We start from the raw sequence: 26,574 nt of genomic DNA, 5'->3' as shown, positions 1-26,574 counted from the left end.
TATATGTAGCTTCACAATGGTAACTCCGAATATGGCCATGTAACATGTCTATGATCATGGAATTGCCCCCTCTATGCCATCCTGGCATAGTTGGCACAATCCCATGATCCCAGTGGTCTGTAGCACAGACCCTGGTACTGCCAAACTGCCCTTCCTGGGGTTTCTCTGCAGCTGCTGCTGCTGCCAACCCCTCAGACAGGCATCTGCCCTCCTGGGGTCCAGCCAGGCCTGGCCCAGGATGGCAGAACAAAGAACTTCCTCTGAGAGAGGGTGTGACACCCTCTCCCTTTGGAAAATGGTGTGAAGGCAGGGGAGGAGTAGCCTCCCCCAGCCTCTGGAAATGCTTTCTTGGGCACAGATGTGCCCAATTCTGCATAAGCCAGTCTACACCGGTTCAGGGACCCCTTAGCCCCTGCTCTGGCGCGAAACTGGACAAAGGAAAGGGGAGTGACCACTCCCCTGACCTGCACCTCCCCTGGGAGGTGTCCAGAGCTCCTCCAGTGTTCTCCAGACCTCTGCCATCTTGGAAACAGAGGTGCTGCTGGCACACTGGACTGCTCTGAGTGGCCAGTGCCACCAGGTGACGTCAGAGACTCCTGCTGATAGGCTCCTTCAGGTGTTAGTAGCCTATCCTCTCTCCTAGGTAGCCAAACCCTCTTTTCTGGCTATTTAGGGTCTCTGTCTCTGGGGAAACTTTAGATAACGAATGCAAGAGCTCATCCGAGTTCCTCTGCATCTCTCTCTTCACCTTCTGATAAGGAAACGACTGCTGACCGCGCTGGAAGCCTGCAAACCTGCAACATAGTAGCAAAGACGACTACTGCAACTCTGTAACGCTGATCCTTCCGCCTTCTCGACTGTTTTCCGTCTTGTGCATGCTGTGGGGGTAGCCTGCCTCCTCTCTGCACCAGAAGCTCCGAAGAAATCTCCCGTGGGTCGACGGAATCTTCCCCCTGCAACCGCAGGCACCAAAAAGCTGCATTGCCGGTCCCTTGGGTCTCCTCTCAGCACGACGAGCGAGGTCCCTCGAATCCAGTGACTCTGTCCAAGTGACCCCCACAGTCCAGTGACTCTTCAGCCCAAGTTTGGTGGAGGTAAGTCCTTGCCTCACCTCGCTGGGCTGCATTGCTGGGAACCGCGACTTTGCAGCTACTCCGGCCCCTGTGCACTTCCGGCGGAAATCCTTTGTGCACAGCCAAGCCTGGGTCCACGGCACTCTAACCTGCATTGCACGAGTTTCTAAGTTGGTCTCCGGCGACGTGGGACTCCTTTGTGCAACTTCGGCGAGCACCGTTTCATGCATCCTTGTAGTGCCTGTTTCTGGCATTTCTCCGGGTGCTACCTGCTTCAGTGAGGGCTCTTTGTCTTGCTCGACGTCCTTTCTCTCTTCAGGTCCAATTTGCGACCTCCTGGTCCCTCCTGGGCCCCAGCAGCGTCCAAAAACGCCAAACGCACGATTTGCAGCTAGCAAGGCTTGTTGGCGTTCTTTCGGCGGGAGAACACTTCTGCACGACTCTCCAAGGCGAGAGGGATCCGTCCACCAAAGGGGAAGTCTCTAGCCCTTTTCGTTCTTGCAGAAACCTCAGCTTTTTCTGTCCAGTCGAAGCTTCTTTGCACCCGCAGCTGGCATTTCCTGGGCATCTGCCCATCTCCGACTTGCTTGTGACTTTTGGACTTGGTCCCCTTGTTCCACAGGTATCCTAGATTGGAAATCCACAGTTGTTGCATTGCTGGTTTGTGTCTTTCCTGCATTATTCCTCTAACACGACTTCTTTGTCCTTAGGGGAACTTTAGTGCACTTTGCACTCACTTTTCAGGGTCTTGGGGAGGGTTATTTTTCTAACTCTCACTATTTTCTAATAGTCCCAGCGACCCTCTACAAGGTCACATAGGTTTGGGGTCCATTCGTGGTTCGCATTCCACCTTTGGAGTATATGGTTTGTGTTGCCCCTATCCCTATGTTTCCCCATTGCATCCTATTGTAACTATACATTGTTTGCACTGTTTTCTAAGACTATACTGCATATTTTTGCTATTGTGTATATATATCTTGGGTATATTTCCTATCCTCTCACTGAGGGTACACTCTAAGATACTTTGGCATATTGTCATAAAAATAAAGTACCTTTATTTTTAGTATAACTGTGTATTGTGTTTTCTTATGATATTGTGCATATGACACTAAGTGGTACTGTGGTAGCTTCACACGTCTCCTAGTTCAGCCTAAGCTGCTCTGCTAAGCTACCATTATCTATCAGCCTAAGCTGCTAGACACCCTATACACTAATAAGGGATAACTGGGCCTGGTGCAAGGTGCAAGTACCCCTTGGTACTCACTACAAGCCAGTCCAGCCTCCTACATTGGTTGTGCAGTGGTGGGATAAGTGCTTGAGACTACTTACCACTCTTGTCATTGTACTTTTCATAAGAGAAAAATATACAAAACAAGGTCAGTGTATATACACATAGCCAAAAAGTTTTGCATTTCCTCTTTTCACTCTTTTCTAAGTGCTGAAAAGTACCTCTAAACTTTCAAAAAGTTCTTAAAAGTTTAAAAAGTTTTTTTCTGTCTTTCCAAAAAGTTCTGAAAACTTTTTTGTCTTTTTCTATCACTTTAACTCTCTCTAAAAATGTCTGGCACAGGCCAAAGTGTTGATCTGTCCAAACTTGCATATGACAACCTTAGCTGGAAAAGAGCAAGGAGTCTCTGTATAGAGAGAGGGTTGAGTGTAGGGAAGAATCCTTCCTTGGAACTGTTACTTAACATGCTTAGAGAACAGGATAAGGCCATAGGTGCCCCATCTGTTGAAAAAGTACCTAATAGTTCCCAATCTGATTCAGGGACTCCCCCAGGAAAAGATTCAGGAAAGAAACTTCCTAGCCTGCCCATTACTAGACAATCTAGCATAGATGGTAATGATGATGAGCCACACCAAATAAATAGTGTTGTCTCACATCATAGCAAAAGCATTTATTCTCACCATACTGGTAGTAATGTTTCTGTAAACCAAGCTGTTAGGGTGGCTTCTGTAAGGAACAGGTCTCCTTCTGTTCATTCCCATCATAGCTCTGTTTCTAGAAATGTCCCTCCCACCAACCCTGATGACAGAATGTTAGAGAGGGAACTCAATAAGTTGAGGGTGGAACAAACCAGACTGAAGCTTAAAAAGCAACAGCTGGATTTGGATAGACAGTCTTTTGAATTAGAGAAGGAAAGACAGAAGTTGGGTTTAGATACCCATGGTGGCAGCAGCAGTATTCCCCATAGTCATCCTGCAAAAGAGCATGATTCCAGGAATCTGCACAAGATAGTTCCCCCTTATAAGGAGGGGGATGACATTAACAAGTGGTTTGCTGCACTTGAGAGGGCCTGTGTTGTACAGGATGTCCCTCAAAGGCAGTGGGCTGCTATCCTATGGCTATCATTTAGTGGAAAAGGTAGGGATAGGCTCCTTACTGTGAAAGAAAATGATGCTAATAATTTCCAAGTTCTTAAGAATGCACTCCTGGATGGTTATGGCTTAACCACTGAACAGTACAGGATAAAGTTCAGAGAGACCAAAAAGGAGTCTTCACAAGACTGGGTTGATTTTATTGACCATTCAGTGAAGGCCTTGGAGGGGTGGTTACATGGCAGTAAAGTTACTGATTATGACAGCCTGTATAACTTGATCCTGAGAGAGCATATTCTTAATAATTGTGTATCTGATTTGTTGCACCAGTACTTGGTGGACTCTGATCTGACCTCTCCCCAAGAATTGGGAAAGAAGGCAGACAAATGGGTCAGAACAAGAGTGAACAGAAAAGTTCATACAGGGGGTGACAAAGATGGCAACAAAAAGAAGGATGGTAAGTCTTCTGACAAGGGTGGGGACAAATGTAAAAATGAGTCTTCATCAGGCCCACAAAAACACTCTGGTGGGGGTGGTGGGTCCAAATCCTCCTTTAATCAGAACAAGGAAAAGAAACCATGGTGCTATTTATGTAAAATAAAAGGCCATTGGACAACAGATCCCAGTTGTCCAAAGAAAGGCACCACAGCTCCTACCACTACAACCCCTACTGCTACACCTAGTGTCCCTACTAATAGCAGTGGTGGTGGGAGCAAACCTACTAATAGCCAATCCAAGGGAGTAGCTGGGCTCACTTTTGGTAATTTAGTTGGGGTTGGTCTGATTAGGGAGACCACAGAGGCTACTTTAGTCTCTGAAGGGGCTATTGATTTAGCCACTTTGGTTGCTTGCCCCCATAACTTGGAGAAGTACAAGCAACTAACCCTAATAAATGGTGTTGAGGTCCAGGCCTACAGGGACACAGGTGCCAGTGTCACAATGGTGATTGAGAAACTGGTGCACCCTGAACAACACATACTTGGACACCAGTACCAAGTAACCGATGCTCACAACATAACACAAAGCCACCCCATGGCTGTTGTAAATCTCAACTGGGGGGGGGTAACTGGTCCAAAGAAAGTTGTGGTAGCTTTAGATTTACCTGTAGACTGTCTATTAGGGAATGATTTGGAGACATCAGCTTGGTCAGATGTGGAGTTGGAGGCCCATGCAGCAATGCTGGGCATCCCAGGGCATATTTTTGCTTTGACAAGGGCTCAGGCCAAAAAGCAAAAAGGACAGGGAAGCTTGGATCCTGGAACAATGGACCAAGTGCTCCCTAAAGCTAGGGCTAGTAGAAGCAAACCACTTCCTACTATCCCTCCCTCTACAGTGGATTCTAATTCTGAGGAAGAAGAATTCCCTCCCTGTGCAGAACCTACACCAGAGGAGCTGGAAGCAGACACTGCTGAGCTTTTGGGTGAAGGGGGGCCTGCCAGAGAGGAGCTGAGTGTGGCACAGCAAACCTGTCCCACATTAGAGGGTCTCAGACAGCAAGCTGTCAAACAGGCTAATGGGGATGTCAGTGACTCTCACAGAGTTTACTGGGAGGACAACCTCTTGTACACTGAGCATAGGGATCCTAAACCTGGAGCTGCCAGGAGATTAGTGATTCCTCAGGAGTACAGAAAGTTCCTCCTAACACTGGCACATGACATTCCCTTAGCTGGGCATCTAGGACAAATGAAAACTTGGGACAGACTTGTTCCCCTGTTTCATTGGCCTAGAATGTCTGAGGACACAAAGGAATTTTGTAAGTCCTGTGAAACCTGGCAAGCCAGTGGCAAGACAGGTGGCACCCCAAAGGCACCCCTTATCCCACTGCCTGTGGTTGGGGTTCCCTTTGAAAGGGTAGGGGTTGACATAGTTGGCCCCCTTGACCCTCCTACTGCTTCGGGCAATAGGTTTATCTTAGTGGTAGTGGACCATGCCACAAGATATCCTGAAGCTATTCCTTTAAGGACCACTACAGCACCTGCAGTGGCAAAGGCCCTCCTGGGAATATTTTCCAGGGTGGGCTTCCCAAAGGAAGTAGTATCAGACAGAGGAAGCAATTTCATGTCTGCATACTTAAAGGCCATGTGGAAGGAGTGTGGTGTAACGTACAAGTTCACAACACCCTATCATCCACAAACAAATGGACTGGTGGAGAGATTTAATAAAACTCTCAAAGGCATGATTATGGGTCTCCCTGAAAAACTCCGCATGAGATGGGATATCCTTCTACCATGTCTCCTTTTTGCCTACAGGGAGGTACCCCAGAAAGGAGTGGGCTTCAGCCCCTTTGAACTTCTTTTTGGACACCCTGTTAGGGGTCCACTCACACTTGTAAAGGAGGGTTGGGAACAACCTTTAAAAGCTCCTAAGCAGGATATTGTGGATTATGTACTTGGCCTCAGATCAAGGATGGCTGAGTACATGAAAAAGGCCAGTAAAAACCTTCAGGCCAGCCAAGAGCTCCAGAAGCAATGGCATGATCAGAAGGCTGTTTTGGTTCAGTACCAACCAGGGCAGAAAGTGTGGGTCTTGGAGCCTGTGGCCCCAAGAGCACTCCAAGATAAATGGAGTGGTCCCCACACAATTGTTGAAAAGAAGGGAGAAGTCACCTATTTAGTTGACTTAGGCACTGCCAGCAGTCCCCGTAGGGTGCTCCATGTCAACCGCCTGAAACCCTACTATGACAGGGCTGATCTCACCCTGCTCATGGCAACTGATGAGGGACAGGAAGAAGACAGTGATCCTCTACCTGATCTCTTCTCTTCCACAGATCAAGATGCTCTTGTCGAAGGTGTGGTTTTGGCTGATTGTCTTACTGCTGAGCAGAAAGATAATTGCATAAATCTCCTAGATCAATTTTCAGAACTCTTCTCTACTGTGCCAGGCACCACTTCTTGGTGTGAGCACACTATAGATACTGGAGACAGTTTACCTGTCAAAAGTAAGATCTATAGGCAGCCTGACCATGTCAGGGACTGCATAAAGCAATAAGTTCAGAAAATGTTGGAACTAGGAGTGGTTGAGCACTCTGACAGTCCATGGGCTTCTCCTGTGGTACTGGTACCAAAACCCAATTCTAAAGATGGAAAGAAGGAAATGCGGTTTTGTGTAGACTATAGAGGTCTCAACTTGGTAACCAAAACTGATGCTCACCCTATACCCAGGGCAGATGAGCTCATAGATACACTGGCATCTGCCAAGTATCTAAGCACTTTTGATTTGACTGCAGGGTATTGGCAGATCAAATTGTCAGAAGATGCTAAACCTAAGACTGCATTTTCTACCATTGGAGGACATTACCAGTTTACTGTAATGCCTTTTGGTTTGAAAAATGCACCTGCCACTTTTCAGAGGTTGGTGAACACAGTCCTGCAAGGGCTGGAAGCTTTCAGTGCAGCATATTTGGACGATATAGCTGTCTTTAGCTCCAGCTGGGATGATCACCTGGTCCACCTATGGAAAGTTTTGGAGGCTCTGCAAAAGGCAGGCCTCACTATCAAGGCTTCAAAGTGCCAGATAGGGCAGGGTAAGGTGGTTTATCTGGGACACCTTGTTGGTGGGGAACAGATTGCACCACTTCAGGGGAAAATCCAAACTATTATTGATTGGGTTCCCCCTACCACTCAGACTCAGGTGAGAGCCTTCCTAGGCCTCACTGGGTATTACAGGAGGTTCATTAAGAACTATGGCTCCATTGCAGCCCCTCTTAATGACCTCACATCCAAGAAAATGCCTAAAAAGGTATTATGGACAGCAAACTGTCAGAAAGCTTTTGAGGAGCTGAAGCAGGCCATGTGCTCTGCACCTGTCCTGAAAAGCCCTTGTTACTCTAAAAAATTCTATGTCCAAACTGATGCATCTGAATTAGGAGTAGGGGCAGTCCTATCACAACTTAATTCTGAGGGCCAGGATCAACCTGTTGCTTTTATTAGTAGGAGGTTGACCCCTAGAGAAAAGCGTTGGTCTGCCATTGAGAGGGAGGCCTTTGCTGTGGTCTGGGCTCTGAAGAAGTTGAGGCCATACCTGTTTGGCACTCACTTCATTGTTCAGACAGACCACAAACCTCTACTTTGGCTAAAAAAATGAAAGGTGAAAACCCTAAATTGTTGAGGTGGTCCATATCCCTACAGGGAATGGACTATACAGTGGAACATAGACCTGGGAGTAGCCACTCCAATGCAGATGGACTCTCCAGATATTTCCACTTAGACAATGAAGACTCATCAGGTCATGGCTAGTCTTATTGTCCTTCGTTTGGGGGGGGGTTGTGTAGGAAAGTACCATCTTGCCTGGCATGTTACCCCCATTTTTCACTGTATATATGTTGTTTTAGTTGTATGTGTCACTGGGACCCTGGTAACCCAGGGCCCCAGTGCTCATAAGTGTGCCTGAATGTGTTACCTGTGTAGTGACTAACTGTCTCACTGAGGCTCTGCTAATCAGAACCTCAGTGGTTATGCTCTCTCATTTCTTTCCAAATTGTCACTGACAGGCTAGTGACCATTTTTACCAATTTACATTGGCTTACTGGAACACCCTTATAATTCCCTAGTATATGGTACTGAGGTACCCAGGGTATTGGGGTTCCAGGAGATCCCTATGGGCTGCAGCATTTCTTTTGCCACCCATAGGGAGCTCTGACAATTCTTACACAGGCCTGCCACTGCAGCCTGAGTGAAATAACGTCCACGTTATTTCACAGCCATTTTACACTGCACTTAAGTAACTTATAAGTCACCTATACGTCTAACCTTTACCTGGTAAAGGTTAGGTGCAAAGTTACTTAGTGTGAGGGCACCCTGGCACTAGCCAAGGTGCCCCCACATTGTTCAGAGCCAATTCCCTGAACTTTGTGAGTGCGGGGACACCATTACACGCGTGCACTACATATAGGTCACTACCTATATGTAGCTTCACAATGGTAACTCCGAATATGGCCATGTAACATGTCTATGATCATGGAATTGCCCCCTCTATGCCATCCTGGCATATTTGGCACAATCCCATGATCCCAGTGGTCTGTAGCACAGACCCTGGTACTGCCAAACTGCCCTTCCTGGGGTTTCTCTGCAGCTGCTGCTGCTGCCAACCCCTCAGACAGGCATCTGCCCTCCTGGGGTCCAGCCAGGCCTGGCCCAGGATGGCAGAACAAAGAACTTCCTCTGAGAGAGGGTGTGACACCCTCTCCCTTTGGAAAATGGTGTGAAGGCAGGGGAGGAGTAGCCTCCCCCAGCCTCTGGAAATGCTTTCTTGGGCACAGATGTGCCCAATTCTGCATAAGCCAGTCTACACCGGTTCAGGGACCCCTTAGCCCCTGCTCTGGCGCGAAACTGGACAAAGGAAAGGGGAGTGACCACTCCCCTGACCTGCACCTCCCCTGGGAGGTGTCCAGAGCTCCTCCAGTGTGCTCCAGACCTCTGCCATCTTGGAAACAGAGGTGCTGCTGGCACACTGGACTGCTCTGAGTGGCCAGTGCCACCAGGTGACGTCAGAGACTCCTGCTGATAGGCTCCTTCAGGTGTTAGTAGCCTATCCTCTCTCCTAGGTAGCCAAACCCTCTTTTCTGGCTATTTAGGGTCTCTGTCTCTGGGGAAACTTTAGATAACGAATGCAAGAGCTCATCCGAGTTCCTCTGCATCTCTCTCTTCACCTTCTGATAAGGAAACGACTGCTGACCGCGCTGGAAGCCTGCAAACCTGCAACATAGTAGCAAAGACGACTACTGCAACTCTGTAACGCTGATCCTGCCGCCTTCTCGACTGTTTTCCGGCTTGTGCATGCTGTGGGGGTAGCCTGCCTCCTCTCTGCACCAGAAGCTCCGAAGAAATCTCCCGTGGGTGGACGGAATCTTCCCCCTGCAACCGCAGGCACCAAAAAGCTGCATTGCCGGTCCCTTGGGTCTCCTCTCAGCACGACGAGCGAGGTCCCTCGAATCCAGCGACTCTGTCCAAGTGACCCCCACAGTCCAGTGACTCTTCAGCCCAAGTTTGGTGGAGGTAAGTCCTTGCCTCACCTCGCTGGGCTGCATTGCTGGGAACCGCGACTTTGCAGCTACTCCGGCCCCTGTGCACTTCCGGCGGAAATCCTTTGTGCACAGCCAAGCCTGGGTCCACGGCACTCTAACCTGCATTGCACGAGTTTCTAAGTTGGTCTCCGGCGACGTGGGACTCCTTTGTGCAACATCGGCGAGCACCGTTTCACGCATCCTTGTAGTGCCTGTTTCTGGCACTTCTCTGGGTGCTACCTGCTTCAGTGAGAGCTCTTTGTTTTGCTTGACGTCCCTTCTCTCTTCAGGTCCAATTTGCGACCTCCTGGTCCCTCCTGGGCCCCAGCAGCGTCCAAAAACGCCAAACGCACGATTTGCAGCTAGCAAGGCTTGTTGGCGTTCTTTCGGCGGGAAAACACTTCTGCACAACTCTCCAAGGCAAGAGGGATCCGTCCACCAAAGGGGAAGTCTCTAGCCCTTTTTGTTCTTGCAGAAACCTCAGCTTCTTCTGTCCAGTCAAAGCTTCTTTGCACCCGCAGCTGGCATTTCCTGGGCATCTGCCCATCTCCGACTTGCTTGTGACTTTTGGACTTGGTCCCCTTGTTCCACAGGTATCCTAGATTGGAAATCCACAGTTGTTGCATTGCTGGTTTGTGTCTTTCCTGCATTATTCCTCTAACACGACTTCTTTGTCCTTAGGGGAACTTTAGTGCACTTTGCACTCACTTTTCAGGGTCTTGGGGAGGGTTATTTTTCTAACTCTCACTATTTTCTAATAGTCCCAGCGACCCTCTACAAGGTCACATAGGTTTGGGGTCCATTCGTGGTTCGCATTCCACCTTTGGAGTATATGGTTTGTGTTGCCCCTATCCCTATGTTTCCCCATTGCATCCTATTGTAGCTATACATTGTTTGCACTGTTTTCTAAGACTATACTGCATATTTTTGCTATTGTGTATATATATCTTGGGTATATTTCCTATCCTCTCACTGAGGGTACACTCTAAGATACTTTGGCATATTGTCATAAAAATAAAGTACCTTTATTTTTAGTATAACTGTGTATTGTGTTTTCTTATGATATTGTGCATATGACACTAAGTGGTACTGTGGTAGCTTCACACGTCTCCTAGTTCAGCCTAAGCTGCTCTGCTAAGCTACCATTATCTATCAGCCTAAGCTGCTAGACACCCTATACACTAATAAGGGATAACTGGGCCTGGTGCAAGGTGCAAGTACCCCTTGGTACTCACTACAAGCCAGTCCAGCCTCCTACATCTACTGATATCAAAATCAGTGTGAATCTTGCAAGAATGGCACGTTGTTTTTGACAGTTATCTTGAACTAACTGTTAAAGAATGTGAGAGAATCAGACAAATGTCTACAATGGAAACAATTGACCTTGCCAGCATAAAAATTTCGACACCTATACCTGTGCAACTTGATAAATTCGGGTCATCACCATCGAACGAGATAAACTTGCTGATGCTTCAGTAAACACTGAGGCCCTCATTACGAGTTTGGCGGTCTGAGGACCGCCACGGTGGAGGTGGCGGTCGCACCGCCGCTGGCCCAGTAGAGAAGACCACCATATTATGACCATGGCGGTGTTCCCAACGGAACAGAGCCAATACACTTTCAGTACTGCCAGTGCGGATGGACCGCTGCAGACGGCGGCAGGCATCTCCAGTCACTCGGGGACCATGTTACCACCGAGCATATTATGAGGTTGCACACCGCCAGAAGGTTCCATAGCGGTCAGACCGCCACCAAACCTCTGGCAGAAGTATAAAAGGAGACACTCACCTTCAGGAACACAGACAACTCCGGAGCCATCATGGAACCTAAGCTTGAAGTCTTCCCACTGCTCCTGATGGCACTACGACTCCAGAACCAGCAACGGCGATGAAGACAACAACCGACAGTACCCCCACCTAACACACCCTGGAGGGAAGGCCATTAGTACACATGTAGATACAACACACACAGTTGGAATGGCTAGCGATGGCCACACACACATGCAAACACCCGTACCAACACACACACACACACACACACACCAGCATACACACACAAACTACACACACACCACGGGCAACATACACGTGCCATACACACACCACCCTGCACACACACCTCACCGCCACTGTCTAATACAATCATACACAACACCACGACTCACACAAGGATAACACTACTGCAACCACACAAACGCATTGGCAAGGAAGAACACTGCACACCTCCACATGACAACACATACTGATAGCAACACGTAACAACCACACACAACCAACCAACACTAAAGCACTGCCAGACAATGTGTCAGATGTCACACCACGTCCACACAACACACAGCGCACATGACATATCCATCACCACACACACGGACGCACACACAACAACCACACAATGCCACACAACACCATCACAACACATCACACCAAGTATAATACACAATTTAGCTACAGAACTCATGCTGCAACACAATCACATCGCATACACATAACACACACACACCAAATCGCACAAATACAACACATCCATGTTGAAGGAACGGCAGGACCAGAATGTCACCACTGAAACCAACATGCGGTTGGCCCATATATTTTAGGCAGAAATAAAACTCTGCAAAGCTATATATAAAATAGGCCAACTGGCCAGTCCAATATGTCCAAGTGCCCCAGCCACATATGGCACTTGTTATTGCCCCAACTTGACTCCTGACTGCAAAGTAGACTCCACATGGTAGGGGCATCAAGGGGGCAGGCAGGCACCTCAGGGGTGAGGGTGGATGGCAGAGATGAGGGTTTTGGCTTGGGAGGGAGGTCCTATGGCTTGGGTTTAGGTTAGGGCTGGAGTGGCTTTGGTTTCTGTTTAGTTTTGGGGGGCAGCTCCTTTTCTTTGGGCTTAGGAGGGGTGACTTGGATTTGGGGGGGGTTGATTTTTTGCAGGGGGAGGGGCATGGCCAACACCAGAGGTGGCAGGGGAGTACTGCGAGGTGGCAGGCGAGTAATGGGAGGTGGAAAGGCTGGGCTCGTGGAGGGACATAGGGCACTTCGGGGAACCACGGGTGGGAGGCTGATGGGGAAGAATGAAAACTTGTACATTAATCTTTTCTTAGGGACACAAGCGCAGTCATGGGAAAAGTGTTTGGGAGTGGAGTGAGAGGAAGTGGTTGTGAGGTGTGTTCTTGTAGGTGTTTTGGGTGCAGGTGCGTGGGTTGTAAGCATGTGTGTGCTGGGTGTCTGTTGGGTTGGTGAGTGCCGGCGTATAGGTGTTTTGGGAGGAGGGGGGATGAGGTGCAGGGAGATGCCATGGTAGATGGGTGACTGTCTACTAGGGTTGTTCCTGCAGATAAGGTGGATGTGCTGCATGAGGGAGTGTTGGTAGTTGTGGTTAGTGCGCATGTGGTGAATGGGGTGGATGTATGCGGATCTGGATGTGTGATGACTGTGGATATGATGGGACTTGTGGATGGGTCACGGAGTGTTGGTGTTGTGGCAGCATGTGTAAGTGGTGTAGTGTCAGTGAAGGAGGAGGTGGTGAGGGGTCAGTGTATGGAGTGGATGTTGTTGTGTGTGCAGGTGGGTGTTGTCTGTGTGCATGCTGGTGGTGGGTCTTGTGGTGCTTGTGTTTGTCACTGCGAACTGTGTCTGTTGAGATGGATGAATGGTGGTCTGACTGTGTGCTCTTGATGGGTGTGGAGAGAGGGGTATGGGATTGGGCTGATGTAGCTGGAGGGGGGGACAAAAGACAAAGGAACACTTGCTGCCGTCAGCGAGGAGGCCAGAGCCTGAAAGGATCTCTGCAGGCCAGACAAAGCACCATGAATGCCTTCCAAGTAGGCATTGCTGTGCTGTACCTCAGCTGCCAGTCCCTGGATGGCATATACTATGGTTGTCTGACCCACAGAGATGAACCTAAGGAGGTCAATAGCCTCCTCACTGAGGGCAGCAGGGCTGACTGGGGCAGGAACAGAGGTGCCTGTGGCGAAGGAGATGCCTACCCTCCTGGGTGAGCAGGCACGGGCAACTGAGTGGGGAGCAACAGGTAGGGTGGTGCTGGTAAGGGGGGTGGCAGACAAGGATCATGCTGGTGGAGATGGGTCCTCCTCCACCAGGGAGCATACACCGAAGAAGGAATCCAAAGATGATGTAGATGATCCGTTCTCCCCCCATGGCTCTCCCCCTGCCCTCCGTCCCACTGGTCCCCTCGGCTCTGCTGGTATCAGCCTCCTGAGTCCCCGCGAACTGCTGCTTCCCCACTCACCAGTGCCCCTTCTCCTTCGCCTGATGATGCTGATGCACACAAAGACAGAGGAGGAGAGGGAGAGAGAGAGGGAGAAAGATAGGGTGCAAAAGGGTCAATACCTACCTACCATTTACACAGGTCAACATGCACATCTCTTCAAATATATTATGGCAGGCCATGCCATGACAATGACACTGCAAATACACATTGGGTAAATCAAGATGCAATGGTAAAAAATCTGATATTGTGGGAACATTTTGACTTAGAGAACTGGTCAAGGCTACAACACTGCCAAGCATTGTAATTGCCAAGGCGATGTCATGCATGGCATGTAAACATTATGATTAGACTCCAGGGACCTCCCAGGGGACTTACCATATCTAGTACCATACCACTGTTGGAAAGGCAAGTCCACAGAATGATAGATTCAAAAATAGATTTTGCTGTACTATTTGCCCACATAGAGTCACATGTAGCAGAAGGCCATGCTTGTTTCCCTACACATTTCCTACACTCTTAAATCAACATATGTCAGCATGGTAGGCTACCATGCCCCAAATCCTGTCCCATTGAGGCCATACATGTAGTGGACCCCTGATGCCACACCCAAAATCAGTCCATGCCAGCTACTGTACAAAATAGAGATTGCCTCAGTTATTGTGGAAGACAAGTATCGATGTGATAGCCCTTACACCTCAGGTACACCGATGCAGATGGAAGAAGCTGGTCTGACACAATGCGTAGCGTGTCCACATTCACCCATCCATTGAATATGTCAATAGGAAATACACTGACAGCATTGTATTGTCACACATAATCGATTCAGAGCCTGCCAGGGTGAATGATACCCATTGTTGATATGCATCTACCACTGATCACATGCACATCTGCCCACCAGTAAGCCACCCAATCCCAAACAAGGCCTGTCATGTGCGAGGTGGGAGCCTGTACTTACCCCCTTGTGGCTGCTGTGCTGCCTCGAGTGCCCATCCACCTCAGTGTAGGCCACCGCCAATATGGCAGCCATTAGGGAGGTCAGGGTCTAATGGGCACCCCTCCCTCATTGGGAGGACGTCCCCAACTGGGCCTCCGCGGTCTTCTGGGCCCAGCGTCTCAGGCCCTCCCACTGCTTTGTGCAGAGGGTGCTCCTCTGGCTATGGACACCCAGGGTCTGTACTTGCTTGGCACTGGCATGCCAGACCTCCTTCTTTCTGATGGGCACTAGCCTGCATGGTTGACACAGACAGAAGGAAAAAATCATGTAGAGTGCACCACATAAGGAGCAGTGGACTACACGCATCATACACATCACATGCCCACACTAACGTGTCTTCATGCCACAATCACATTTACTCCATGCCCCCTGCATGCATCCACTCCCTGTGCGACGTGCCAAAGCCTTACAGCCTCACACCTATCACAGAGGACAATGGAATTGGGCTCACTTGCTCCTTTGTGCTCTATACAGCTGTTCATACAGGGGTAGGACACCATCCAAAGGTTTCTCCAACTCCTCCTGAGTAAAGGCTGGGGCCCTTTCACCTACAGGACGTGGCATGATGGCTCCCAGAGACAGTACACAGCAGCTCATATAGTGGAGGTCTTGCTTGCACAAGTGTCAGGAGTCAAGTGAGCTAGGCGGCAGAAAATGGAAGTCATGGCTGCCGCGTATGACCGTCACCGCCGGCGGTGATCATCATTGGCCTCAGTTTCCCATTGGCAACAATGTTATCTAATGAGGAGTTACACAGCAGGGTCGACCGCATGCCGACATACGCCGGCGGGATTAGGTAATTTCCATCTGTCCTGTGCATGCAGGTCAGGCGGCTGCCATTTTAAACACATTTCATGGCTTGCAGAGCAAAAATAAGTGTGTCATGACAGACTTTTGTTCATCATGCAGAGCTGGACTATGTTTTGCCTTCATGGCTGGGCCCATACATGTGCCATGAATGGCACAGTGGAGTTAGAGATGTGACTGTGAATTCCAGTACATGTGCAGCTACATAATGCCTCATTGACAGGGTAAACATATGTGGCACTGAAATAGGTACATACACGCTCTCTTCTGGGGAAATAGGCTGCAGTAACATGGAATATTACCTATGGTTTGTGTGTGACATGCTGTTGGTCCGGGGCTGCAATGGGCAGCTAGGATGGCATACATGGTCCATCAACATGCCCTTTATGGTATGTGTAAACGTTAGCGCCACGTCTACAGTGTTTGTTGTGTGCTACAAGTTTAGTGTTAGCTAGCATGTGTATGGTGGACATCAATTTGTACATTTTCCTCTCTATGTCCTAGATACTGTGCAATGGTGAGAATGAGAAATGCACCAGTGAGCCTCCCCCTAGTCCACCTTGCTACCCTGAAGGAGAGGCACATCATACACATCTATCGTCTGAATCATCAGATCATCATGGAACTGTGTAATCAGTTGGAGCCAGATCTATTGGCTGCCATATGTAATCCCTATGATTGCAAGAGAGGAGGGCCCCTCCGAGGACGACGCCAGGCTTCGGGCCACCAGGTACCGGCCCTCTGCTCCAGGTGCTGCCCGCGATGTGACCCCAGAAGGAGGCAAGTGTGCGGTGAGCAACAGAGGCCAGAAAGGGGCTAAGGGGGGTCCAGGAGGGCAACAGGGAGGGGGTAGCCGCACCAGGGTCTGGCACCGGTTCCCCGCCAGGGCGTGCAGCACTCCTCACCCTGACACACCCCCGGTACTCCCACCAGGCAGCTCGTTGCCTCACCCCATCCCCCCTTTGCCCTGCTCCCCCCGCACGCCCCCGCACCCGGCACCTTCCCCAGGGTAGCAGGGCCCAGGAGCGGAGCGGAAGGGACCACTACCACCACCACGGTCCACCAAGGACTGGCACGGTCCAGCAACTCTGTACTCTCTGCACCTCCCCAGGACCCAGGCCCTCAAAAGCTCCTAACACCCCCGGTGGTGATCACACACTCAGAATTGAAACGTCCATTAAAGTTTCTTTTTGAAGGACGGCACCATTAACTGCCTCTAAACAACAAAAGGGAAAAAAAAAAAAAATAACTCAACAAGGCCCTTTCCCTCACCCCAACAGCCTGCTCAAAATCACCCCGCTCTAAAGGCAGCAAAACCTACCGACCATGAGATCAGGCAAAGCACGAGGCAGTATTACAAACCGTCCAGCAAAACAAGGAAAGAGAAAAACGAAAGGAGACCTGGCTCTGGATGAAGCAACCCCAAAAAGGAGAGCAAGCAGCGAACAGGATCTCCCCCTCCCAGGCAGGAGGCAAAACCTAACAAAGGGCACACTCGGGGGAGGCGAACAAAATCCCAGCATGGAAGAAACGATCTGGAGAGAACCCGGCTTTTGGAAGGAAGCAACCCCGCAGGAGGGGGCTCCAGAGTCCGTAGTCTCTCACAAACATCACAAGATAACTGACTACTTCACTACTACTGGCACCAACACCACCAGAAAAAGGATCGACTCCCTGGGTCCATCCCAAACAAGTCTTGGGGAAATAACCTCACCATGCCAAGACTGGCAACAGCAAGGAAGCAGCGAAAAGAAACTCAGAATGAATTCACCCCCTCGCCTCCCCCTATCGCCAACAGTAGTGATCAGGAAAAATCACCCCACGAAACTATACGCATCATGTATAGTCCAGGACAATGTGGTACCACCAACTCCTACACCAGCATTCGTCTTCAATCCTAGGCAAGACAAAACTCTATGTAATAACCCCCTAGACGCCACTAAGTACCAATGGACATCTAGCCCAGCGAAACTACCCATCCTGGACTCAGAACTGGTAGCAATCGCAGAACATTTAGAACAAGAATCTCAGGAAGATGGCCCATTCTGTCAAAGTCCAAAACTTCACTCATTCCCAACGTACAACGGTGAAAAAGAAGAACAGGACCTCTGGGATATAGAACAGGTATCCATAAACGGACCAGCAAAAGCAGAAACAGTGACAGCCGCACAGAAAGCCCCCCATAAAACAACATTAAACAAAGTACTACCAAGTGATAATCAAGAGCCCGACTCAAAATCCCGAGCCCCAGGGGCAGTCAGATCAGAAGAAATGTGGGCCGCAATCATAAATTCAATGCAAGCAACGGTCATGGCGCTGCAATTTCATTCAAATAAAATGGACATTCAAGTTGACCTGCTAAACACCCTGGCAGTATTTGTCTCCGGGATCGACAGTAAGTTGGAAAAATTCAACGCACTTATAACAAGGGCGCAAGTAAATCACTCCAATGACTTTACAATCTGCTCCTGTAAAGATGTAGTAGAAAAGATATCCCAACTGCCGCAAATCTTAGAGGGAATACTGCAAGAAATCCGCTCCACCAGGAAGGATGAATATACATGTATTAAACCGCTCGCCACCATTTTGAAACCCACCCCGAGGGAGCCGAAACAAAAAGAGCAGCAGCCCCTTCCCTCCCTGGCGCCCGCTCCATCAATTTTAAGTGAGGAGAGAACTTTGGCTGACAGCCGCCAACTAGCAAGCGCTCGAATGGAACCTATGGTGAATCATCCTCTGCTACAGCCCATCAATAAGCCCAGGAATCCTGAGTCTACCACAACCCGGACCCTCTCAAAAAGAGAACGAAAGCGGGCAAGGAAGGGTAGGAAGTCCGCCCAACTTTATCAACTCAACTCGTCAAAGGATCCACCTAAAGACCAGGCGACGTCAAATGGTGGTTACAATAGAGAGATTATCACCCACATAAGTACAAACTCTAACACAATAGTAGATGGGATAACATTCCCCGCCTCAGCAGACACTACCCACTTAACAAAGTCCCCCCCGAGACCACACGAAACAATTGGCACTACAACAAACATAAGACCTAGCCCCACAAGGGGTGAGCAGAGCAAAAAATTAAAACCAATTGCGCCTGCGCTGTCCCCCCAATTAACATTGCTCAATGTGGACAGCAAGACTGCAATTAGTCAGAGAGAAGATGACTATAAGGTTCAAGACCGGCACATAGAGCAAAATCAGTCACTTATAACATACACAAATACCCTCCAGTTACTCTGGATTCCAGAATTCACCTCCAGGTCCTCCACAGATGTTCTTAATCTATCTTCTATCTTAAGAATCATAAAAGCCTTACCGGATCTTCAGTTTGTGGCCTCGAAGGACCTCACAGCTATAAAATTTATTCAAGCAAGAGGCAACCAACACACAGATCCAACACTTACCATCTTCTCGGCTCCAGATATCCCAAAGCGGATCATGAAAAAAAGGACCTTTTGAAAGACTGGGGCATTGAGGTAACCATCTACAAAGGAGACCGCTATCCAACCCCGTTACTAGCCCCACAATACCTGGGAACCTCCAAAGGAGCATGGTCGGTTCTGAAAGGAGTACATCAGGCCAGCAGACCCATCGAAGAAAGGTGCAGTGAGGAGAACCCACCTACACACCCGCTGACAGTCCAAGTATGGAGAGAAGAAGGGAGGGAAAGAGTGGTTTTGGATCAACAAAAGTACCCAGAAAGGGAACCGGTAGCAACGGTTTTACCCCCAAGACCGATGGGCAACAATTGAATTGGTAAGGATCAACCCGCACACGGCATTTTATCCATCTGCTCCTGGAATATCGGTGGCCTTCGGTCAAAACTGGAGGATCCCGCAGTAATACATTTTTTCAGCACTTTTGACATCTTACTCATACAGGAATCCTGGGCAATGGAATCAATACCGATAATGGGATTCATGGAATATCATAACCCAGCAACGAAAACAAATAGGCCCGGTAGGCCAAAGGGAGGCCTTGCCATCTACATTAGTACCAGCCTTTTAGTAAAAATCTCTGAGCGTAAGGAGGAAAACCAACCTTTCCAATTTCTCCAGCTAGACGATTGGGGGAAAAACACACAGGAGCCATTGATTCTGGTCAACACATACATCAATCCTAAAAATAAAAAAATCGAAGCAAATACATTTTTAACGCAACTATTAAGGATAAAAGGTACAGTAAAATCAGCATTCTGGTTAATATCGGGCGATTTCAATCTCGGCTTATTTCACATCCCCAGTGAGGATCACACCCAAACCGTGGCAAGAATGCCTAGCCAAACCCTCCCCAAAAAACTCAGGAAAGACAAAATAGGGGAGAGTTTTATACGCACCTGTGAATTAGTAGGCCTCTTCGCGCTAAACGGCCCACCGGCATGGACAAGATTCTCCGAGAAATCAGTCTCCTATCTAGACTACACTTTAGTGTCCCCTGCTTTATATAAGTTAGTAAACACCTTCACCATCATAGACCGCACGGAGAGCGACCATAAGCCACAGGTATTGGGGATCTGTGCATCACCGCAAAAACCGGAGAAAGTGGCAGCCCTAAACGGGACACTAGGCACCGAAAATCTAAAGCGACTCAAATGGTCCTCAGACACCATCAAAACCCAGGCAGAAGAGGCCCTACGAAAACTAGAATCAAATACCACAAGTGGGGCAAAGCTGACAACAGTCTGGGAGAACTTTGCCCTAGGTCTCACTAAAAAAGATTCCTTATGTAACACAAGAAAGGGAGCGCAATTGAATCATCGCCAAAGTTCACTTCTACCGCTGCAAGTACGCAAAAGGAAAGCAGCTGTAGGGAAACTACTAAGGTCTCTACGTAAATCCCCAGATAATGTATCAATACTAACTGCCCTGAGAGAGCAAAGGAAATTGTACAAAAGGGATCTATGGACCTTTAAAAAAAGCCCAAAAAGAGGTCCTGTGGGCCAAACTACATTTTGCGACTAAAACATCTGATTCCAAAAGATTTTGGAAAATCATCAATATAATAGACAATGGCGCAAAAGCAGGTAATAACGCAAACATAACAGTGGAAGTATGGGTAGCCCATTTAAAGTCCCATCTAAAAGAACGGATCATCGAAGAAGGCCCTCAAATTCAGTCGCACATGATTAGCTGGGATCCCAACATCCCGGAACCTTTGAAATTTACGGCACCAGAATTACTAAAAATCATTGGGAAGTCACGAATGGACTGCGCTCCCGGCCCCAATGGCCTACCGCAAGCACTATTTAAACAAGAAACAGAAAGATGGGCCAATTTCCTGGGAGCAATGTTTAATGACGTGATCACAACAGGCAACGTCCCGGCATCCTGGAAAGGCTCAGTAATCCACCCCATATATAAGGGTGGGTGCGTGATCCCCCAAGCAACTACAGACTAATCTCTCTTTTAGACGTTGACCTAAAATACTTTTCCTGCTGTGTGCTAAAACATCTAGAAGCCTGGATCACAGATAACAATATTCTACCCTTCAATCAAACCGGGTTCACCAAGCACCAAGGAACATTAACAAATCTTATGGGGCTAGGCTTGATTATAAACAGAGCAAAAGCAAAGGGGACTCCAACCTATTTATGTTTTGTTGATTTTAAAGCTGCTTTTGACTGTGTCTCCCGCGGTAAATTGTGGGCCAAACTACTTCAGTGGGGGCTGCCACATTCTATTTTTAATGCCATCATAATGATATACTCTGATACTTGGGTGAAGGTTAAACTTGGGGATGGCTCTCACCTATCCAGGGCAGTCAAAACAACAGTGGGGGTGAAGCAAGGCTGTGTATTTGCCCCAACACTCTTTAACCTGTACATAGCAGACCTCCCCACCAAGTTAAATGGTCACTCATCTCACTCTCCCTCACTGGGCGGCCAACAAGTATCCAACCTACTATATGCAGATGACCTATTACTAATCAGTAATAGCAGAATAGGAATGCAGAAATTGTTAAAGTCATTAGAAGAATACTCAGGCTCCAATGATTTAGAAATTAATCATAAAAAATCTAAAATGATTAGCTTAAACCGCAGTCCATCCACCCAAGGTAAATGGCATATGAATGGGAAAACCCTAGAGGAAGTAACATCATACAGATACCTAGGATTGGTGGTGGATGCTAGAGGTAATTACACGGCACAAAAAGAAGCAATAAAAAACAAAATGCAGGCCCTTACTTACGCCTTTTGTAAGCTAGCAAATTCAATCTGTGGTCATGCTCTGAACCCATTAACAGTTGTAATGAGAGCGAAGCTTCTTCCAACTATCACCTATGGGACCGAAATAATGAGGGGGATGGAAGTAGGTCTTCTGGAAAAGCTTCTGATAAAAACCTATAAACGTGTTTTTCGGCTACCTGGGCGTGCATCGCCAGCCCAGGTCAGACTGGAATTCATGCTGGTCAAACAGTCGTTAGCCCGACCGGCGGCATACATTAAATGCTGCTACAAATTGACCCGCTCTTCAAAGGGGTCTTTAGCCAATCTAGTCTGGCAGGAAATTATCCTAGAAAGAGGGAACTCCAACTACATAAAATTCCTAGAAGAGAGTAAGAGTCTTCTGAAATTAGATGAGATATGGAACAGGGCCTTACCCATCCCCATTTTCAATAAAGTAGTGAATAAAGCGAGTAAATTACAGAGCCGGCTAGAAGACAAGACCTCATTGTCCCAAAGGGGACATAGTTGGTTGATCCTTAACTCCTACAAAACATTTAAAGAATCACCACTTATGGCGGGCCCGTACTCACGGAAAATCAAGCAATCCTTTCTCAGACTTAGGCTGGGTGAGGTCCCTACCTTAGACCTCATGCCAAAATGGATGAAGGAGCGGCAAGCAGACTCCCAGGAGTGCCGTCTCTGCCATCTAGCAGATGAAAACCTGATGCATGTGGTCTGCATTTGTCCAGCCCTGGCGGCCGAAAGGAGACTCTTGCTGAAAAAAGAATTTAACGTCTTAAGAATTAGATCCTGCAGACAAGCACTAATTGCAGCCTTTAACCCTCAAAATACTATATTGAACATTAGGCTGGTTCAATTTCTGGAAATTTTCACTCATAAAACCACGTCCTCTCGAAATGTCCAGATAGAGGGAGGGCGGAAACGATAGCGAAATTCATATAATCTGCTTCGTATATCCTAAAGAAGGGAAGGCTCCTATGTAGTTCACAGAGTTGCTTAGCTCGTGTCATAATAAAGTCCGGCTTCAACAATCAGACGTAAGTAGGGGTAGATAAAATTGATGGAAGGCCTCCCCCCACTTTGTCTTATTTTTACTAATGTCTCAGTTGTCTGCCACTGTTTTCGTTAAATATCTCGGGGGAACGCTATCTCATATAGCTTTTCATTTTAAACGTAGGATTTTATCCGGCGTTGTATTCATTTTACATTAAAAAAAAAAAAGATTGTTCTGTTGTCTCATTATTAATACTAATAGCACCAGTATGTTCCTTTCTTAAAATCTGTATATAGAAGAAAAACTCACTAACCACTTCACCTAAAGCTAAAGAACTGTAATTGCCTTTTTGCACTAAAATTGTTCTGTTAAATGTTTATGTGGAAGGAAAGTTTTATGGTTTTAATTAACTAATAAACTTGTGTTTTACTGTATTGGCTGCCATATGTAATCCTTATGACATCCCTCCCACAGTACAGGTTTTGTCAATGCTACACTTCCTTGCCTCAGGCTCCTTCCAGATTACAGTGGGCTTGGCAGCAGAGATGTCATAGCCCATGTTCAGTCATGTGTTGAAGAATGTACTGCGTGCTTTACTGAAAAACATTGACAGCTACATCAGGTTCCCCCAATGTGCGGATTTGCCCACTGTGAAGGCTGACTTCTTTGACATGGGACACATCCCTCATTTGATAGGGGCCATAGATGTCACCCACATTGCTTTGGTTCCTCCCAGGAACAATAAACAAGTGTACAGAATCAGGAAAAACTTTGACTCTATCAATGTCCAGGTGATGTGTTTCGCGGACCAGTATATCTCCCAGTTATGGCCAAGTTTCCTGGATCTGTGCATGACTCCCACATTCTGAGGAACACCAATGTCCCACACATGATGGCACAACTACAGAGAGAAAGGGCCTGGCTAATTGGTGTGTATGCAATATAATGTGTGCAACTGTGATGCCACTTCATCCCATTCTGCCCTGTGTCTCTACTGGTATGGTGACAGGTCCTACCTCTGTGCACACAGGTGACACTGGCTATCCTAACCTTCCCTGGCTGTTGACATAAGTAATATATCCTACAATGGATGGGTAACACCATTTCAATGAGGCCCATGGCAGGACGAGGCATGTAATAGAAGGACTTTTGGGCTACTGAAGGCCAGATTCAGGTGCCTCCACCGATCTGGAGGTGCCCTGCTCTACACTCCTCAAAAGGTCTGCTACATCATTGTTGCCTGCGGCATGCTACACAATTTGGCCTTAATATGTCACATGCCATTACTGGATGATGAAGAGGTGGCAGCTGGATCAGTAGCTGATGATGGTGACATACAAAGTGATGTTGGGGATGATGATGAAGGTGCAGCTGACCCGAGGGCTGAGCTGATCAACCAATACTTTCTGTGACATTCAGGTATGTGTATTGTCAGGTCTCTGCTTTCCCATCTGCCTTCTAATATTGCTCCTCCTGGTTAGTAACATCAGTGGAGGTGTCCAGTATACCTATCCCTCTGTGTGGCCTGTGGTGGGAGACAGATTGCCCATCAGGATCTGTCTTACTCATCTCAAGTCTGACATGTGTTGATAATGCAGGTTGGTAGGTTGACATCTCTTATGTATAGGCATGTGGTGTGTTTTCAGTCCTGCAACCTCCAAAGCAGATGTTTTGACAACTATAGATTTGGCAGTGTGTATCGTTCCTTATCCTGACTGTTCCCATTGCCATTCATGGACACTGGCCTTTTCTAACAGTTGTACGTGTCTTTTGTTGGCTCATATCACCTGTGAGCTGCGAGCAATGGCAGTGTGTTTTAGGAGATTGTGAATGGGGCATGGTATACTGTGTTCCCATGCCACTTTACAATTCACACTAGAGCTGACTGCAATGCACCTCATATGTGTTGTGGGTGCCACCATGACTTCTATCCTGATGGTTGTCCCTTTCTTGGTCTATTTGTAGGTCGGTTTAGTGGAGCTACTCTGGTGTCTGCCTGAACTAGTGGCTCCCTTCACAAATGGATTTTGGAACATGTCTGAAGTACAGTGCAGCCTTCTGGTGAATCCTCCCTCTCCTGTCCATGTAACAGACTTATGGTAAATGTGGATTGACATACATTATTTTCTGGTGAACACACATTGGAACATGTTACAATAAAGACACAAATGCAGTTGCTGTGTTCTATGGTGTTTATTGTGCATCTATTGTCCAATAGGTGATGAGTGGGTGCATGGTGGATGAAATCATCAGAGTAGGTGGCCCAACTGTAGGTAGTACAGGTCCAGTGTCCAAGGTATAATAGAATAATGGAGACATGACATTGGCCAGCCAACAGGGTGTCTCAGTGGCACACAAGGGACAATGTTCATGTGAGGGTCAGGCCCTGGCAGTGGGTTTGGTCTTGGCACCAGCTCCTGCAGAATGTCTGGATGGACAACCATGTTTGTAGGGTGGTTCCTCAGCTGCAGAGGGAGGGGTGCCAGTGGCCTGTGGTTCCTCAGGCAGGGCCTCCATTCCACTAGCTGCGGCAGATGTTGTAATCTCCATTTGTATGTGGCTAGTGGAAAGGGCCTGCTGGTGGGTGGAGGTCGCACGCAGAATGGTGGTGAGTTCCTTTAGCATCCCTGCAATGGAGGCCATGGTGGCATTGTGAACCTGCCACTGCTGCATGGCCTCCTGGTGGTTTTCCCTCTGCAGCCTCTGGTTTTCCTGCATGATGGTGAGAATCTGGCCCATCTTGTCCTGGGATTGCTGATATATTCCTAGGACTTGGGAGATGGTTTCATGGTCAGTTGAGTGCCTTGGGGGCCCCATCCTCTGACCCACGGCATCCCTCCCACGCACCCTACCCCCTTGTGCCTGTGCCCCTGGCACGGTGTGCCCACTCCCACTCAGAGTTACACCAGGAACTTCATTGTGTTGGGTGTGAGGGGGCGACTCTAGTCCCTGTACTGTGGGGCACACTGCTGATTGAACAGTCCTTGGGACACAAGTCTGGGGACGACGGGTTGGCTGTGCTGTTGATGCCACAGGATCGGGTGATCTGATTTGGGCAGGGTAAGGCTGGTAGTGGTGGACTGACCAATAGTCCCAGATCAGTCAGGTAAGTCGTCACTGTCCAGACATCCAGAGGCGTAGTCCTCACTGGGGCCTTCATCCTGGAGAGGGCTGGCTGTCTCAGGCATCCTCTGCACAGTGGCAGTGGCAGGGGTACCTGTGGATGGGGTGAAAGAGAGTTACATAGTAGGGTGTGATTGGTATTGACATTGATGCATACTGTGGCTTGACTTGTATCTCAGTTATGCCAATGTTAGATGCAGCACTGATGATATAGTTTGTGGGTCATGGATACAGAAATGGGGATTGCATTGCATTGCTGCCATTGCCATGTAGTGATCCTAAGTTGTCGCATGCAGTAGGTGTAGAGGGTGTAATAGTTGACCATGCAGGTGTTGCACTGTGATGTGGACTTTCAGGGTGTCTTGTGGCTGGGCAGGTGCATTGTGGGAGTTGTAGTGATGGTACTTGGTTGTGGTATCCGTGCACTGAGCAGGGACTGTGTGGGGCTAGTGGCTGGGTGGGGGAGTGGCATGCATGGGAGGGCCTTTTGATGATTGGGTGGAAGGTGGAGTGGAAGTTAGGGTGATTTGGGGAGTGATGGGTGGTAGGAATGCATGCTAGACAGGAGTACTTGGTGCAAGGAGAGTGTTGTGGACTTACCAGGGACCAGTTCTCTGGTTATTCCAGTCAGGCCTTCAGGATGCAGGATGGCCAAGACCTTCTCCTACCACAATACGAACTCTGGGGGTGGAGGTGGGGGCCCACCACCAGTCTTGTTGATGGCAATCTGATGTTGTGATGCCATGGAACGCACTTCCCCCGTAGGTCGTTGAACCTCTTCCTGATGTTCTCCGTGTGTGTGGACGGTTGCCCACTCAGTTGACCCTGTTGACGATACTC

Source organism: Pleurodeles waltl, chromosome 1_2 (genome assembly GCF_031143425.1).
Source record: "Pleurodeles waltl isolate 20211129_DDA chromosome 1_2, aPleWal1.hap1.20221129, whole genome shotgun sequence".
Classification (NCBI taxonomy): Eukaryota; Metazoa; Chordata; class Amphibia; order Caudata; family Salamandridae; genus Pleurodeles; species Pleurodeles waltl.
Note: the sequence above shows the minus strand (reverse complement) of the source record.